We start from the raw sequence: 17,741 nt of genomic DNA on the forward strand, positions 1-17,741 counted from the left end.
TAAAGACTTTCCCAGACAGACAAAAGCTGAGAGATTTCATCACTACCAGATTGATCCTACAAAAAAAAAAAATGCTAAAGAGAGTTGTTCAATCTGAAAAAAGGACATTAATGAACCACAAAAAATCACCTGAAGGTCTAAAACTCACTAGTAATAGTAAATAAACAAGCAAATACAGAATACTCTAGCATTGTAACTGTGGTGTGTAAACCACTCATATCTTGAATAGGGAGAATAAAATACAAACATCAAAAATAATGACTACAACTTTTTAAGAGATAGATAATAGAAAAAGTTATAAATAGAAACAACAAAAACTCAAAAAGCAGGGGGAATAGTGTCAAAGTGTAGTTTTTTTGTTTTCTCTTTATTTGTTTTTCTTTTTAAATAACCAGTTAAGTAGACATCAATTTAAAATATTTGGTTATAAGATGTCATTTACCAGCTCATAGTAACAGCAAATCAAAAATCTACAAGAAATACACAAAAAATAAAAAGTAAGAAATTAATACTTACTATCAGAGAAGATTACTTTTACACAACAGAAGAAAGGAAGGAAGAAAAGGGTCAATTCATAAGAAGATATACTAATTATAAATCTATATATAAGTGTGTGTGCATCCAGCATCTAAGCACAGAAACATATAAAACAAATATTGACAGATCTGAAGAAAGAAATACACAGTGATAGCAATAAGGATAGGACATTCAGACAGGATATCAATAAAGAAACAGTGGACATGAACAATGTAATAGATCAAATGATCCTAATAGACATATGCAGAATATTGCAGCCAACAGCAGCAGAATACACATTCTTCTCAAAAATACACGAACATTCCTCAGGAAAGATCATATGCTAAGTCTCAACAAATAAAAGAAGATTGAAATCATATGAATATGGTTTGGATCTGTCTCCCTGCCCAAATTTCATGTAAAATTGTAATTCCCAGTATTGAAGGTGAAAACTGATGGGAGGTAATTGGACCATGGGCATGGATTTCTCATAAATGGTTTACCAGCATCCCCTTTGTGCTGTTCTTGTGATAGTGAGTGAGTGAGTTCTCATAAAATCTGGTTGTCTAAAAGTGTATATCACCTCTGTCCTCACTCTGTCTCTTGCTCTTGCTATGGCTGCGTGATATGCCTACTTACCCTTCACCTTCCACCATAATTGTAAGTTTTCTGAGGTCTTCTCAGAAGCCAAACAGATGCCAGCATCATGCTTCCTGTACAGCCTGCAGAACCATGAGCCAATTAAACCTCTTGTCTTTAAAATTATTCAGTCTCAGGTATTTCTTTGTAGCAATGTGAGAATGGACTGATACACATAAAAATATCTTTTCAACCACAATAGAATGAAGCTAGGAACCAATAGTAGGAAAAAATGAAACATTTACAAATAGGTGGAAATTAAACAACATACTCTTGAACAACCATTGAGTCATAGCAGAAATCAAAGGGAAATTAGAAAGTATCTCAGGAGAAATAAAAAGATCTTATGGAATGCAGCAAAAAGAGCAGTAAGAGAGAAGTTTATAGCAAGAAACACCCTCATTAAAAAAGAATGATCTCAAATAAATCCTCTAAATTTATACCTAAAATAATTATAAAGATTAAAGCAGAAATAAATGAAATAGGGAATATTAAAACAATTGAAAAAAATTTAAAACCAAGAGTTAGTTTTTTGAAAAGATAAAAAAAAGATAAAAAGTTATCTAGGCTAAAAAAAAAAGTCTCAAATAAATTAAATCAGAAACAAATGAGAAGCCATTACCATTGATGCCACAGAAATGAAAACCATCTGTCTTAATCTGTTCCAGCTGCTATAACAAATTACCATAGACCGGGTGGCTTAAACAACAAACATTTATTTCTCACAGTTCTGCAGGGAGGGAAGTCCAAGCTCAACTACTCACAGATTCAGCATCTAATAAGAGGGCTTGCTTCAGGATTTCAGATAGTTGGGGTCTAATTATATCCTCACATGGTAAAGAACAGAGAAAGAGCAACAAGTTCTTTCTTGTCTTTTATAAGATTACTAATCACATTCAATAATATTCCATTGTATGTATATACTACATTTTCTTAATCCATTAATCTGTTCATGGACATTTAGGTTATTTTTTTCTTGGCTATTGTGAATAATGTTATAATAAACATGAGATTGTTAATGTCACTTTAAAATCCCAATTTTAATTATTTTGAATATATGCCCAGAAGAGAAATTGATACAGTATTAGTCAAACTCATAGAAACAGAGAGTAGAACAGTGGTTGCCAGTCTGCAGGGGAGGAGAAAATGTGAGTTCCATTTTGTTGAATATAAGTTTCAGTTATATAAGATAAACAAATTCTAGAAGCCAACTGTACAACACTGTGATTTGATATAGTCTGAATATTTGTTTCCACCTAAATCTCATGTTGAATTATGAATCCCCAATGCTGGAGGTGGGACCTGGTGGGAGGTGTTTGGATCATGGGGATCAGTCCCTCATGGCTTGGTACTTTCTTTGTGATAGTGAGTGAGTTCTCACAAGATATGGTCAGTTTAAAGTGTTGCACTTTCCCTTCCACTCTGTCTCTCTCTTGCTCCTGCTCTGGCCAAGTGATGTGCCTGCTCCCACTACCTTCTGCCATGACTGAAAGCTCCTTGAGGTTTTACCAGAAGCTAAGCAGTTGCCAGCACCATGCTTTCTGTAAAGTTTGCATAACCATGGGCCAATTAAACCTCTTTTCTTTATAAATTACTCAGTCTCAAGTATTTCTTTACAGCAAGGCAAGAATGGAATAACACAAGAAATTGGTACAGAGGAGTGGGGTATTACTATAAAGATACCTGAAAGTGTAGAAGCAGCTTTGGAACTGGTTAATGGGCATAGAATGGAAGAGTTTGGAGGGCTCAAAAGAAGACAGAAGTTGAGGTTTAGTTTAGAACTTCCTAGAGACTGGTAAAATGGTTGTAACCCAAATGCTGATGTGTGATATAGCCGGTGAAGTCCAGACTGAGGAGGTCTCAGATGGAAATGAGGAACATACTGGGAACTGAAGCAAAGGTCACTTTTGATATGCCTTAGCAAAGAACTTGGCTGCCTTTTGTTCATGCCCTAGGGATCTGTGGAAGTTAAAGTTTTGAAATGATAATTTAGGGTATCTGATGAAGGAATTTTCTAAGCAGCCAAGCATTCAAGATGTGGCCTGGCTGCTTCTAACAACCTAACTCAGATGTGGGCACAAAGGAATACCGTAAAGCTGAAACTTATATTTAAGAGGAAAGTAGAGAATAAAAGTTTGAGAAATCTGCAGCCTGGCAATGTGGCAAAGGAAGAAAAAGCTCTTGAGGGGAGAAGAATTCAAGCAGGTCGTGGAACAACCACTTTACTAAAGAAATTTGCATACCTAAGTGGGCTGGGCGCTGTGGATCACGCCTGTAATTCCAGCACTTTGGGAGGCCGAGGCGGGCAGATCACAAGGTCAGGAGATCGAGACCATCCTGGCTAACATGGTGAAACCCTGTCTCTACTAAAAATACAAAAAAAAAAAATTAGCCAGGCACAGTGGCGGGCACCTGTAGTCCCAGCTACACTGGCTGAAGGGGGAGAATGGCATGAACCCAGGAAGCATAGCTTGCAGTGAGCCGAGATCACGCCACTGCACTCCAGCCTGGGAGACAGAGCAAGACTCTGTCTCAAAAAAAAAAAAAAAAAAAAAAAAAAAGAAATTTGCATACCTATAAAGGAGCCATGTGCTGATAGTCAAGACAATGGGGGAAAAGCCTTGAAGGCATCTCAGAGACTTCTGTGGCAGCCCCTTCCATTAAAGGCCCAGAATCCCTACTGCCACACACAGCTTCATGACACTGCTCCCTGCATCCTGCTGCTCCAGCTTCAACAGGGGCTCAAAGGGGCCCAGGTACTGCTCAACATGCCACTTCGGAGAATTCAAGCCACTGTAAGCCTTGGCAATTTGCACATGTTTTTAAGCCTGTAGGCACACAGAGTTTAGAGTGAATGAGAATTGGCACCATCTGCCTAGATTTCAGAGGACATATGGAAAAGCCTGAGTGCCCAGACAGAGGCCTGCTGCAGGGATGGGGAACCCCACAGGGAACCTCTACTATGGCAATGCAAAGGGGAAATGTGGGTTTGCCCCCCCACCCAGAGTTCCCGCTGGGGCACTGCCTAGTGGAGCTGTGAGAAGGGGACTGCCATCCTCCAGACCCCAGAAAGGAAGATCCACTGTCAGCTTGCCCTCCGTACCTGGAAAAGCCAAGAACACTCAACACCAACCCGTGGAAACAGCCATGGGGACTCAACCCTGCAAAGCCATAGGGATACAGCTGCCCTAAGCCTTGAGAGCCATGATTGACACCTCCCTGAGGAGCTTGCAGCAGTGTGGCCTGGATGTAGAATATGGAGTCAAAGGATATTATTCTGGAGCTTTAAGATTTAATGACTGCCCTCCTGGCTTTAGGATTTGCATGGGGCCTGTAGCCCCTATTTTTTTGGCCTATTTCTTTCTTTTAGGATAGCAATGTTTACCCAATACCTGTATCCCTATTGTGTCTTGGAAGTAAATAACTTGGTTTTGATTTTATAGGTTCATGAATTAAAGGGACTTTCCTTGTCAAAGATGAGACTTTGGACTTTGGACTTTTGAGTCAACACTGGAACAAGTTAAAACTTTGGAGGACTGTTAGGAAGGCATAAATATATTTTGCAATGTGAGAAGGACATAGATTTGGGAGGAGCTGGAGAGATATTGATATAGTTTGGATATTTGTCGCCACACAAATCTCACATTGAATTGTAATCACCAGTGCTGAAGGTAGGAGTTGTTTGGGTCATGGGGGTGAACTTCGCATGGCTTGGTCTATTTCTATGATAGTGAGTAAGTTCTCACAAGATCTTGCCATTTCAAAATTTGTGGCAGCTTCTCCCAACTCTCTCTCTCCTGTTCTGGTCATGTGATGTGCCCGCTCCTGCTTCACCTTCCACCATGATTGAAAGCTCCCTGAGGCTTCACCAGAAGTCAAATGGTTGCCAGCACCATGCTGCCTGTAAATTCTGCAGAATCATGAGCCAACTAAACCACTTTTCTTCATAAATTACCCAATCTCAGGTATTTCTTTATAGCAATGCTAGAATGGCATAATATATGATTACAGTTACCAATACTTTTTGATCAGCGGGTGGATTCATGTTAAATGTTCTTACCACACACAAAAAAAGTCAGTGTTGACCTAGTTGAAAAACTAGCATATCTGTGACCCATGCTATATTAAAAAACAACTACTGAATAAATCACGAGTGCTATTGTTTTTTCTGAGTGAAATTGTAATTGACCTCTGTAACCCTTGTTTCAAAAGTCCTTGTTAGAATTTTCAGAAAAATTTTAGTGGAGTATACTTTATAAACATCTCTTGACATTAACATAATTCTAGGGCCCATAGAGGTGAATAAAAACTAAATTCTGTCAAAATTTTAAAAAGAAAGAAAATTAAGAATGTAATTGCCTTTTAGCTCCAAATCTACCTTTATTTGTCCTGATTGTGTTACTGGAATGTTTCTCCTGTACCAGCAGACACGATGTTAAGCTCTTCTGTAGAAGGTGTGAAGGGACATTGAAGTTAAAACGGAGTTCTCTTCCCATTTCTGGCTGCTTTCATCTGCCTGGACATGCTGTGTGTGTGAAGTCTAGTAACAAGTAGGATGCCCAGTAGCGCTACTTCCCAGGTGGTACCATCATCAAAAGTATTTTGCCAGAAGGTTGCCAACAGAAGCATCTTCCCATAGATGCCCCCCACCTGCAGAGTACTTCAGAGAGTGGTTTTCCAGCAAGTTCTAAAGTATAGCTCTTCCTTATGGATGGCTTCCCATGAGGACTAAGAGGGCAGAATCCAGAGGGCATTACATTGATTTCAAGAAATGTTTATTAAGCTATATTTTAATACTTTTAGTATTAGTATAAAGATGAACAAATAGATGAATGGAACAAAACAGAACACTCAGAAATAGAAACACATATGTATAGTTAATTTTCTATAAGGCCTCAAGGCAATTTGATGGTAGAAGAATACTCTTTCCAATAATAATGCATTTGGATAGAAAAGAATCTTGACATTTTTTCACACCACTTACAAAAATTAACTAGAGATGAATCACATCCTGCTTGTAAGAACTAATATTATTAAAAAGAACATTAGATAGAACCTTAGTGAGCTTGAATTTTTCAGAAACTTGTTAAGTATGACAGAAAACACTTGAACTATGAAAGTCAAAGTCAATAAGTTGGACTTTATCAAAACTAAAGGAAACTTCTGCTCTTCAAAAGACATGGTAGAAAATTAAAAGCAAGTTACAATATAGTGAAAATATTTGCATAATATACAAGTAACAAAAATATATATACCTGGAAAACATAAAGAACTCTTACATTTCAATTATGAAGACAAAGGACTAATTAAAATATTGGAAAGAAGAAAATATGCCTCTAACTGAGGAATGGACAAAAGATCTGAAAAAACGCTCAACTAAAAAATATGTAGATGACCAATATACACACAAAAAAATATATTCAGTGTCTTTAGTCATCAAAAAAAACTTTTAATTCTAACCACAATTGGATACTATTATGCATCTACTTAATGTATGAAATTAAGACTAACACATTTTGTTGAGAATGTTAAGCCACTGGTAACTGTCATACGTTTCTGTTGAGAGTGTAAGAAAATAAAACCATTGTGTATATATACACAATGGTACAAAAAGAATGAACTGCGAAGTCACATACAACACGGATAAACCTCAAAAGTATGCTAGTGATAAGAAGTTAGAAAGCAAATTGTTATTTTATTTTGATAAGATTCTTTATTGTCAAACTAAATTCTGGCAATAGAAAGCAAATCATTGGTTTCCTGCGGCTGATGGTGGTATAGGGAACACAATGGGATGGGGCATGTGAGAAAATTTAGGGGTAATGGAAATGTTCTATATCTTTTTTCATTTTCAATATCATTTTTATAATAAATTGCCTCGAGAGCCTTGTAGAAAATTAACTATACATATGTGTTTCTATTTCTGAATGTTCTGTTTTGTTCCATTAATCTATTTGTTCATCTTTATACTAATATAAATGGTCTTTTAAAGTGTAGCTTAATAAATATTTCTTGATTTTTTAAAGTATTTTAAAACAAATACAGGCTGGATATTCTGTTGTACAACTTTTAACGCATTTGAAATCGGCAGAAAAGTTGCTTTGGATAAGTCTGGGGTTAAAGATTTGCCTATATCTGATTTTAATCGAAAAGCATTGCAAGAAGGGATAATATAAAAAATAAATAATTCTCTTTTAACTTGAAATTACTTATCTGTATGAATAAGTAATAAAGTACAATACAAATATAATGCAGAAACACATTGGAGGCTGAGCCTGATGTAGGGTAGAAACTGTCACTGATAACCCTTTGTTTCTGTCTTACATGCAAAGAAATGTTCTATATCTTGATCATGGTGGTGGTTACATGTTTCTACATATATGTCAAAACATCAAACTATACACTTAAAATTGGTGTCTTTTATTGTATATAAATTATGTCTCAATATATTTGATTAAGGCATAAAACATAAATGAACCTGCACCACACACACGAGCTAATACTATAAAGCTCTAGGCACAAATATAAGGGAAGGTTTCTTCAATCTCAGTTTAGGAAAACATTTATTAGACAAGACACAAGAAGTACTAAATATAAAAGAAAACAATTGTAAATTTAATTAATCAAAATTCTATAAAGCTTGCCCTCATTAAAAGACACTATTTAAATAATAGAAATGCAAGCCACAGACTTGGAGACAATATTCATAGTACATATGTGTTCCGAACTTAATTCAGAATATATAAATAATAGGATTCAATAATTTTAAAATAATCTTATGAGCAGAAGACTAGGGTAATTTACTAAAATGGAATGGTCAATAGGCAAATGATAAAATAATGTTCAACATAATTAGATATCAGGTTAATACAAAATAAAACTAAATGAGGTACTACTTACCCTCACTAGAATTATTAATATATTAAAAATACAGGAACATAAAACAGGCAGTGCCAAAAGTTGGAAAGAATGTGAAGCAGCTGGTAGGAAAGTTATGTGGTGTACCCATACTGGAAAACATTTGGGAATCATATTATGGAATTAAATGTGTACCTACCTTATGACCCCAGGAGTGCTACTCCTAAACATGTAAGAGACAGGACAAATGTCCACAGAAGATTTGTTCAAAATATGTTCATGGCAGGTTTATTTATAACAGCCAATAATAAGAATGAACCAAATGTCTATCAACAGATAAATGAATAAATATGTTTTTGCATATCCATTCAGGTGAATACATCAATAAAAAGACAAACTATTTTACATGCATTAAGATAGATGAATCTCATAAGCATTAAGTTTTCTGAAATAAGTTAGACACACAAGAGTACCTACTATAATATTACATATATCTCAAATTCAAGAAGTGCAAACTGAACTATATTGATAAAAATCAATTCTGTGTTGTCTCTGGGTAAGGAGTCACCTGGAAATTCACATAAGATAACTTTTGGATGTGATGAAAATATCATATTTCTTGATTGGTGGGGGTGGTTAAATGGGTGAATGTATTTGTAAAACCTCAAATAACTGATACTTAAAATACTTAAATTTTTAAATGTAAACTATTCCTTAATTTAAAAATAAGGAAAAAAGTGAATGTAAAAGGGAAATTTAAAACCCTCATGACCTGTTTTTTAAAAATCTAATTAACAAAATACACACAAGGAACTCTAAGTATAGTATTAGAAATGCTGATAAGAGCAAAAGAACAACTTCTGGAAGTACTAATATCGGGAGAACAACAAGAACAACAAAAAACAACTGCCAATGGTAATAACTTAAAAAGTCAGTTGGCTGATTTGATATTAGCCAAAACAAGGAATGTTTAGAGGCTCCAATTAACAGCTGAATACTTTCTGATGACAACACAAGAGGGAGCTCAACAGCTGCAAAACTAGGAATACTATCCTCCCCTTACAAGAGTACATGAAAACAAATCTCACTAAACATGAATTCAGGAAAAGATCATGCCTATATCTCATATGAAGTTATTATGAGGAAAAAAATCATCAGCAGTACAACATTACTATAGAGAATAACTGTGCACCTACCGAGTGAAAACCAAGATATCCTGCCCAGGTTCTCCTTCAAGTAAAGGGCTTGTTGCCCGCCAACTGATGGTAGCTCTGTCAGTAGGCAGACTTTAGCTGTCAACTTAGTCATTGTATCAGCAACACAGACACTTTGTCCAAAGTAACAGGCTTCGTGCAGCAAACTACACCCAAACAAAATTATGCAGATTAATAAAGCCCTGGCCATCATGGCTCAGCTCAGGACGCCTCTGAATGGTCATTCTAGCTACAGAACTCACTGTTGAGTCAGCTGAGGCTGTCACTAGGAGTGCATTCGGCTTGACTTCTCTCTGTACCCGATACTTCCCCCCACATTCCATAGGTGTTAATCCCATACATTTATTAACAAATATTCTATATGCCAAGTTGTCTCAGAATATGCTTCCCAGGGAGCACAACTTGCAATAGCCAGGAAGATATGACTTCAAAATCGATGAAAACTCTAAATAAATATTTCAAAATGAGGTCAAAGAAGTTAAAGAAGTGATAGAAAATACAAAATAACAGCAGAGATCAGAATCACAAACTCAGTCATGACTGAATAGAGGAGAAGTTTTGAAAAGAGGGGATAGATTAGGAAGCAGTTGGAAATGAAAGAAAAATTGTTTCATAAATGAAGGTTAAACTTGGAGGAACATAAGACAATAAACATGATGGATAAGGCTATAACAGCAAAAGATATGAAAAGAGAAACTAGAGTAAAAGAGAATAATAATACTAGGGAATATAACTCTGTAATTATATCGTTATAAAGTGTGAAGGCATGAAAATACTAATGCATGATATTAGAAGCCATGAATATTGTTTCTGTTAGAGAATAGGTAGTGGGTAATGAAGTATTTGGAATATTATATTTTTTGACCTACACATATTCACTTTGTGGTAATTAATTGATGTATTCATCATAATTTGTACACTTTTCTGTTTGTGTGTGTTTTGATCAAAAAGTGTACATGGTATACTCCTTTCATGGTTCCAATATATTTTATATGAAGATATCAATTATTTTATTTTTTATTCTATGCATTTTCTGTATATCCCCCTGGGGATTCTCTCTTATCTTTAGGTATCTGTGTTTCATGTTAAAGCCTTCTTCAAATGTCTGATAACTCTTGGATGTTCAAATATATTCCAGACCACAGCACTAAAAAGCCTGTTTGAAGCTCTCTGCACATGGGTAGACCTTGTGAACTGGTGGGTTCCAGTGCAGAAGTCAGGCAAAGCAATGCTATTCATTTTGTTGAAATTACTCCTAACTTCTCATTACCTTCTCCAGAAAGAAACACTCCTACTACCTAAGTGAAAGGTGTAAGACTGGCTGTCAATCTGGGGTCTGAGTGTTGGGAAAGTGGCTGATGGTGCCTCATAGTATGAAAGCACTCACATTTAATACTCTGCTTGAAGTATAGCCCCTTACATTTGCCTCTGTTCTACCGAGTGTTTGAAGTCAGAAGTCCTTAGTTTAACTGCTGTAAAACTTAGCCTCCAATCTCAACCTGGCATGCAACAGATTCAAAGCAATGCTACTCCAGCGGGAGTTGGCAGTCTAGTGCTGAGCTATGAGCTTTTTGTTATTGGCTTGTAATGAGACAGGTATAGAAACTAAATTATATTTTTGTTACTTACCAGTGGTAAGCAACTATTATAAAATTTGGTATTACTGAGACATACAAGCACACAATCAGACACACTTTTGGAGCAGAATATAGAATAGCTCAGGTGCTTTTCATTTCTTTTTTCTAGTAGTTGATTTTTATCATATTTTACTGAAGTATTGGCCTTCTATGAAATGTAAAAAGAAACTGGTTCTTTACTGCAGATGATTTGAGAAACACTGATGGAGAAGTTGAGATCCTTATTCAGATATTAAGCCAATTTTACTCTTTCCAATGTCATCTGGGTGACCCAATTGTGACAAGAACGTCCAGATACAGTTTGGTGTTGTGAACTGGTTGGTTTCCCCATTTTGCAGGTGTGTTTTCAACTTTCTCTCTCTCTTACAACCATGTCAATCATCCTTTTTATTTTTGCTTCTATAATTGTTTTGATGTCTCCCATGTGTTGTTCTCCCCTGTTTACCTTCTTGATGAGGGCTTATATGTATTTTTTAATACATCTACTATTATTTTAGTGCATTTATTAGGTAGAAATACATGTTAAATCCCAAGAGGTTTATTTAGTATGTAATAAAAGATTTCACAACAAAATTCAACATCAATGTTGTTAGAAGTGTATAAAACTCTAATAAACTCTAAAATGCAGTAAAGCATTTTAATTCGGCACTATGAAACCATGACAGGTTATATACACACCAATAACAATATAGTGTACTAAAATAGTTTAATTAAATTTAATTCATAAAATAAATATAACATCTACACATACCAAAATTTTAATCTAAATGAATGTGCTTCACTGGGCATAATTCATAAGAAACCATTAATAAAACATAATAATTTGTAAAAATAGAACTGTCAATCACATTCTCCCACAAACAAAACTAAACTAGAAATAAATAACGGAAGTTATTTAAATATCAGCAAGAATATATCTATAATACATAAACACTCCATTCCTAAATAACATTTGGTCAATAAATGAGAAATGTAAACCCATTAGAAAAAAAAAGAACAGAAGAAAACAATGGCAATAACCAATGTTGTACTTGAAATGCTTTAATTATTTAACCATGAAAATGAAATGAAGTAAAATGAAAATAAATAAAAATACCTAGGCCAAAAACTGGAAAACGGAGATAAAAATTGGAACAGAGCTTATAATTTTTAAATATAACAAAACATTATTTGTGATTTGACACATTTTAATTTGAAAATCTAAATAAGGTTAACAGGAAAGAATACAGTTATATTATACCCCAGAAAAAAGAGGCTGCATATGAAATATGAACTTCAGTTTTATTTATTATTATTTTAAAAGAATACTGATAATCTACAGCATAGCTAGAGAACTGCACCCAGGATAGTGAGGCATCTGAAATTCAGGTCACATAAATTATGGAAAATGTTCAGACTGTCATCATAACTGTCTCAAACATCTGTGAATCAGGACTCAACTTACTGTATGACACAAGAGATAGAATGCATGAAAAGCAGAGGCAAACTTCAGCTGAAATGAGAGGGGATAATAGTATGAGCTGAGTGCAACGGGAATATACATTTTATGAGGTTGTTGATGCCCAATCAGTGGAGAAGGGTTTCCCTTAGAGATACTGATGAAGAAATTTCTGTACAGGTGAGAGATTGGACCAGATGATCACCAAGGTACTTCTCTCTCAAATCTTATATATTCCCATGATAAATTTGAAGCTGGGTATCTTCCTCTTCCTAATAAATTCAGTGTGGAAAGCCACGTAGATACCTTTAGCCCAAGATGGGATGGAATGGTTGAATATTGTTTTCCATTCCATTATGAAGCATAACTTCTATGTTACATAGCAAAACTTCTACATTACATAAGAAGTGGTTCAAAGGAGCAGTCAGAAAAGCCATTCCAAAATACCTGTTTTGAAGATCTTGAAAGAAATAAAATCCTCTCAGTTATGGAAAGCATGTTTGAAATGAGCTCTACATTGTATATGGTTTCACATTTTGCACTGCTTTTACACTTTCTTTTATACTATTTATAAGATACAAATAAAACCCCCATGAAGTAAAACAGGGAAATTACATTATCCCTACCTTCCATATATTAGAATTTAGATTCAGAGAAGAGTCAAAGCTTCAGTCATGACCTAACCAGTGTCCAGTTTTAAATCATCTAATTACCTGTATGGTACAGTTTTCCCTGCCATGTCATACCACTAGATCTAAGCCACCTTCAGGCCTGGACACCTCATTTTAAGCTGGACATAACCTTAAACAGAGTGCAATCAGAGATCTTGGTCAAGCAAGACAAATATAGGGCAAAAAATGATGGTTGCTAAGACCTTTTTGAGGACTTTAAATTCAGAGGAAGAAGAGAAAGAGGAGGAGAGTTATGTTTTATTGCCAGATATTTTGTAATCTATCTTAATTACAATGACTCCAGGAAGAAAATATTGCTATCTCTGCTTTACATAGAACATGTAGGCCCCAAATGTCAAACAATTAATCCAAGGCCTCGCAGTTAGTTAGATAAATAGACTAGATAATCTCATGATTTAAATAATCGTGACACAATTGGTCTAATGGTGTCCATACTGTTAGAAAGTATTCTGATCATAGAGTCTTAAGAGAAAATCCAGACTTTCCAATCAGTTTCCGAATAGCCATCTGCACATCGTTGTTCCTGAGGCTGTATACCATGGGGTTCAAGACTGGGGTGATGATGGTATAGGTCACTGTCACCAGCCTATCTTTGCCCGATGTATATTTGGCTGAGGGTCACACGTAAACAAAGGAAGCACAACCATAATGGACAATGACTACAATGAGATGGGAAGCACAGGTGGAGAAGGCTTTTCGTTTGTCTTCAGCTGATGGGATCTTCAGGATGGTGCGGACAATGAAGCCATAGGAAATGCAGATAAATATCAAGGGCACAACAAGCACCAAGACCCCGAAGATGAAGATGACCAGTTCACTGATGTAGCTGTCAGCACAGGCGAGACGGATAACTGGTGAAATATCACAAAAGTAGTGGTTGACCTTGTTGGAGCCACAGAAAGGGAGGCTAAAGACAAAAGTTGTTCCCATCAGAGATATTAGGAAGCCACTAATAATACAAGTTGCTATCAGTTGTCCACATATTCTCCAGCTCATGAGAACAGCGTATTGCAAAGGCTGACAGATGGCAGCATAACGATCATAACCCATCACTCCCAGAAGCAGACAGTTAGTGATAGCAAAACCGAGGAAGAAGAACATCTGGGTGGCACAACTCACAAGGGAGAGTGTCCTGAATACAGAGAATAAGTTGATAAGCATCTTGGGCAGAATAACAATTGTGTAGAAGATTTCAGAGATAGAAAGAATACCTAGAAAGAAGTACATGGGTGTGTGGAGGCTGTGATCCAAATGAATGACTGAGATGATGATGTTTCCACTCAAGATAATCAAATAGAGGCAGAGAAAGACTGCAAAGAGGACAAGCTGCAATTCCCCAAGGCTAGAGAAGCCCAGCACTAAGAACTCAGTGACAGAGGAAGAATTGGCCATGAAGAGTTGATCCCACGGAATAAAGTCAATATGATCAGGTCCAGAGATCTTTGGAACTTAAAATTCAGGGAGACCTACCCTCATAAAGTAGCCATGCCAGTCTTGTTTGAATGAGAAACAACAAGCATGGGAGAGAAAAAAGAATTGTAAATTTAACCAGAAGTTCTTCTAAATTGATATGCATTCAAACTCCTATTTTTCTGCTGTTGATTTTAGCAGTGAATCTGGGGACAAATGTATACATGAAGTGTACAGTCATTTGCTCAAATAAAGCCTGTCTATTAGGTCCCCTGCTTGGAGACTTTCTTGCTCCTTCCTGCCCAGGACAAGAATCATCCCTTTGTGCAGTGTATCCAGACTGTATATGCTATTATCCATTAGTCACTCAGAAGCCATCCAGTTATTAGATCAACTGTCATGGTATCACCAAACTTGTGCTCAAGTAACCTTTATTTTCCTTAATAATGGCTCCAAAGCTCAAGAGTAGTGATGCTGATATAATGTTATTGTTGATCTATTTTATTATTAGTTATTGTTGTTAATATCCTACTATGCCTAATTTATAAATTAAGCTTTATCGTGGGCATGTATTATAGAAAAAAATCATAGTATATTTAGGGTTCAGTACTATTCAGTTTCAGACATCCATTGGAGTCTTGGAATATATTTCCTGCAGACTAGAGGGGATTCTTGTTATCTAATGCTATAAAATCCTTTATCTATATTAATTATTATTTTCAACGGTCACACTTTTATCCTGATTACTGATACTTATGTCAATAGATGATTGCATGAATAAGCAATAGCACCAATGTCTGACAATTCACATTTCTACACCTGTTTTTAATACCTTCCCCATCTACAGAAACATCCATTGATCTTTGTGTTACTTAAAGAGCAGAGTTCCCTTTTACAACTAATTATATAACCAATTTTTATGCATTCATTTGTTACAAATAAATTGGTTTTGAACTATTGCTATTGTTTTAGGACTAGCTTTATGATTACTCTACAAACTCTTACAGAATTATAGGCCTGATTTCTGCTTACAGAAAAGACATAGCTAGAATCTTTAGTTTTGCTTCAGCATTCACTTGTTGCCCATTGTTTTATGTCCTATCCTTGATGTACCTGACTTGGAGGCCCAAAAGGCTGTCATTCCAAGGAGCTGTCTCTAAATTTCTGAATAAGTGGGCTCAGATATCTTCCCTAAGGCTTCCAACATATTTATCATTGCTGGTACTGAATTATATACATTTTAATCAAAACATTCTTATTCTGTGCTACCTCTTGCCTAAATGTGTTCTTTTATCTAGATTCTGTATCTCAATAAATAGTTTCAAAATACTCTTAAGCCATCTAAGCTGTAAATTTCTAAGACGTGCTTAAACTCACCATTTTTCTAATCCTCCACATTCAATCTATTTTTGTTCACTTTTAGGATTCATTCTTATTTTTTGCAAGCAATTATCCCTTCCCCGGACTATAGTATTATAAATGAACTGCCCAGATTCTCTCTTCCACTCTGAGTAATCCTTCATAATAGCAGCAGAATTGTCTTTCTATAGAACAAATCCTATCATATTACCACAACAACTGACTCTGTTACCTATAAAATATTCTAGGTCTTTCACACTTTTCCCAGTTTCACCTTTTCACTCATAACTGCCATTATAGATTCCTTCATATGTACTTTAGCAGTGAGAATTTTTACACAACCAAGTCATTTTTCATACTACTTTCTATGTCTGGAAATAGTCTCTGCTTTATACTTATTGTTTTTCTGCTTCTGATTTTGTGGTCTCCTTTTACTTTTCATTTAAAATGACTTTACTCATAGAATCCTTCCTACAGCTTCCTAATCATGCTGCACCATTTTTTCTGGATTTCCTGAGTAATCACTAGAATCTTACTTGCTTTGCCACAAACTATTATTATAAGAATGTCTTTGACTCTACAAATTATAACTTACCAGATAACAGAAACTGCATCTCAAAAACACACAATGATGCCCAATATATACTAAGTGCTTCAAAGCCTGTTAAAAAAATAAACGACCAATGATATCACTTTATTCTCTAAATCATTTCAAAACTCTCAAGTAGATGATATTTGATTCCAGGGATTTTCAAAACTTGTTACCTTAATATCAACCTAGCCTGTAATATTACACTCTGCTTCAACATTTTGGGATGAAAAATCTCTCTGATATTATTCTCTGAATGCAGAGCAAAAAATCCCGTAAAAAATGTTGCTATCTTATTTATCATTTCTGATGATCAAATAGTTTCCTCCGTTATCTCACTAGCTAAACTTTTTATTTTAATTTTAGAAACACTTGATTTGGGGGCTTCAAATCCTTTACAAATAACTAAATTGCTATCAATATTTGCTGTTTTGCTTAGGCAAATGTTTAATAAAATTTTGAAATGGGACTAGAACCAAGAGTTTTATTTTCTATCTCTATACATCTTTGAATGGCCTTATCTCTAAGCTTTATAAATAAAGAATATACACCATGCATTTGACCAAAACAGAGTCCTCACTAACATTCTTCCTGAGACATCTTCTATGCCTTTCCACTTTCCATATATCCTTTCTTGGAGTGTTTTCTCACTTACAGGCTCATCGCCAGTATTAATAGTGACAAAGTAAGCAAATAAAGTTGGTGCACCTGAATGAAAAGTAAGGTCACATTACTCAGTATTTACTCTATAACTCCTACCCCATCAACCATCTGTTCTTTCAAACTCATCCTTGGAACCTATGTGGAACTAATAGTGAAAAATAAAATTTACTATGGAAATCTTTGACTTTACTTAACTCAGTCTAGGATACTGCTTAAAGTAACTGCTAAATAGGAGATAGTGACATGAGTTTGGAAGGCAAGGCATTACAGGTTGAAAGAAAAGCTTAGAAAAATGAGAAAGAGAGAGAAAAAGAAAAGAAGAAAAATAGAGTAACTAGATCACCTTCTTAACAAGTAGAAATTGTGAATTGATATTTTCACATTATACCGCTTAGTAACTCTTCATCATCTACAGGTAAAGTCAGAATTCCTTAAGCTGAATCATAGGACATCTGATTCTCTGTCCCACATACGTTTACAATCTAATCCTCTAAGTTTCATCACACAGGAATTGTACTGAAATACAGTTTCCATTATATGCCCTTGTGTCTCAAGATTCCACTGGAAGAGAGAGAGATAGAGAGAGAGAGAGAGACAGAGAGACAGAGAGAGAGAGCGATCTCAGCCTCCAATATCATTTCCACTTCATGTATGGCCCACTCATTCCTCACATTTTTTGAGTCATCAATTATTGAACTTTCTCCAATATGTCTAGGGACGGTGTGC

At 35.5% G+C, this 17,741-nt stretch overlaps 1 pseudogene; it reads right to left on the reverse strand.

Moving 5' to 3' along the window:
- Positions 1-13,447: 13,447 nt before the first annotated feature.
- LOC469528 (olfactory receptor 10R2-like) lies at positions 13,448-14,386 on the reverse strand (annotated as a pseudogene).
- Positions 14,387-17,741: the final 3,355 nt, after the last annotated feature.

The sequence above is a fragment of the Pan troglodytes genome, chromosome 1 (genome assembly GCF_028858775.2).
Source record: "Pan troglodytes isolate AG18354 chromosome 1, NHGRI_mPanTro3-v2.0_pri, whole genome shotgun sequence".
NCBI lineage: Eukaryota > Metazoa > Chordata > Mammalia > Primates > Hominidae > Pan > Pan troglodytes.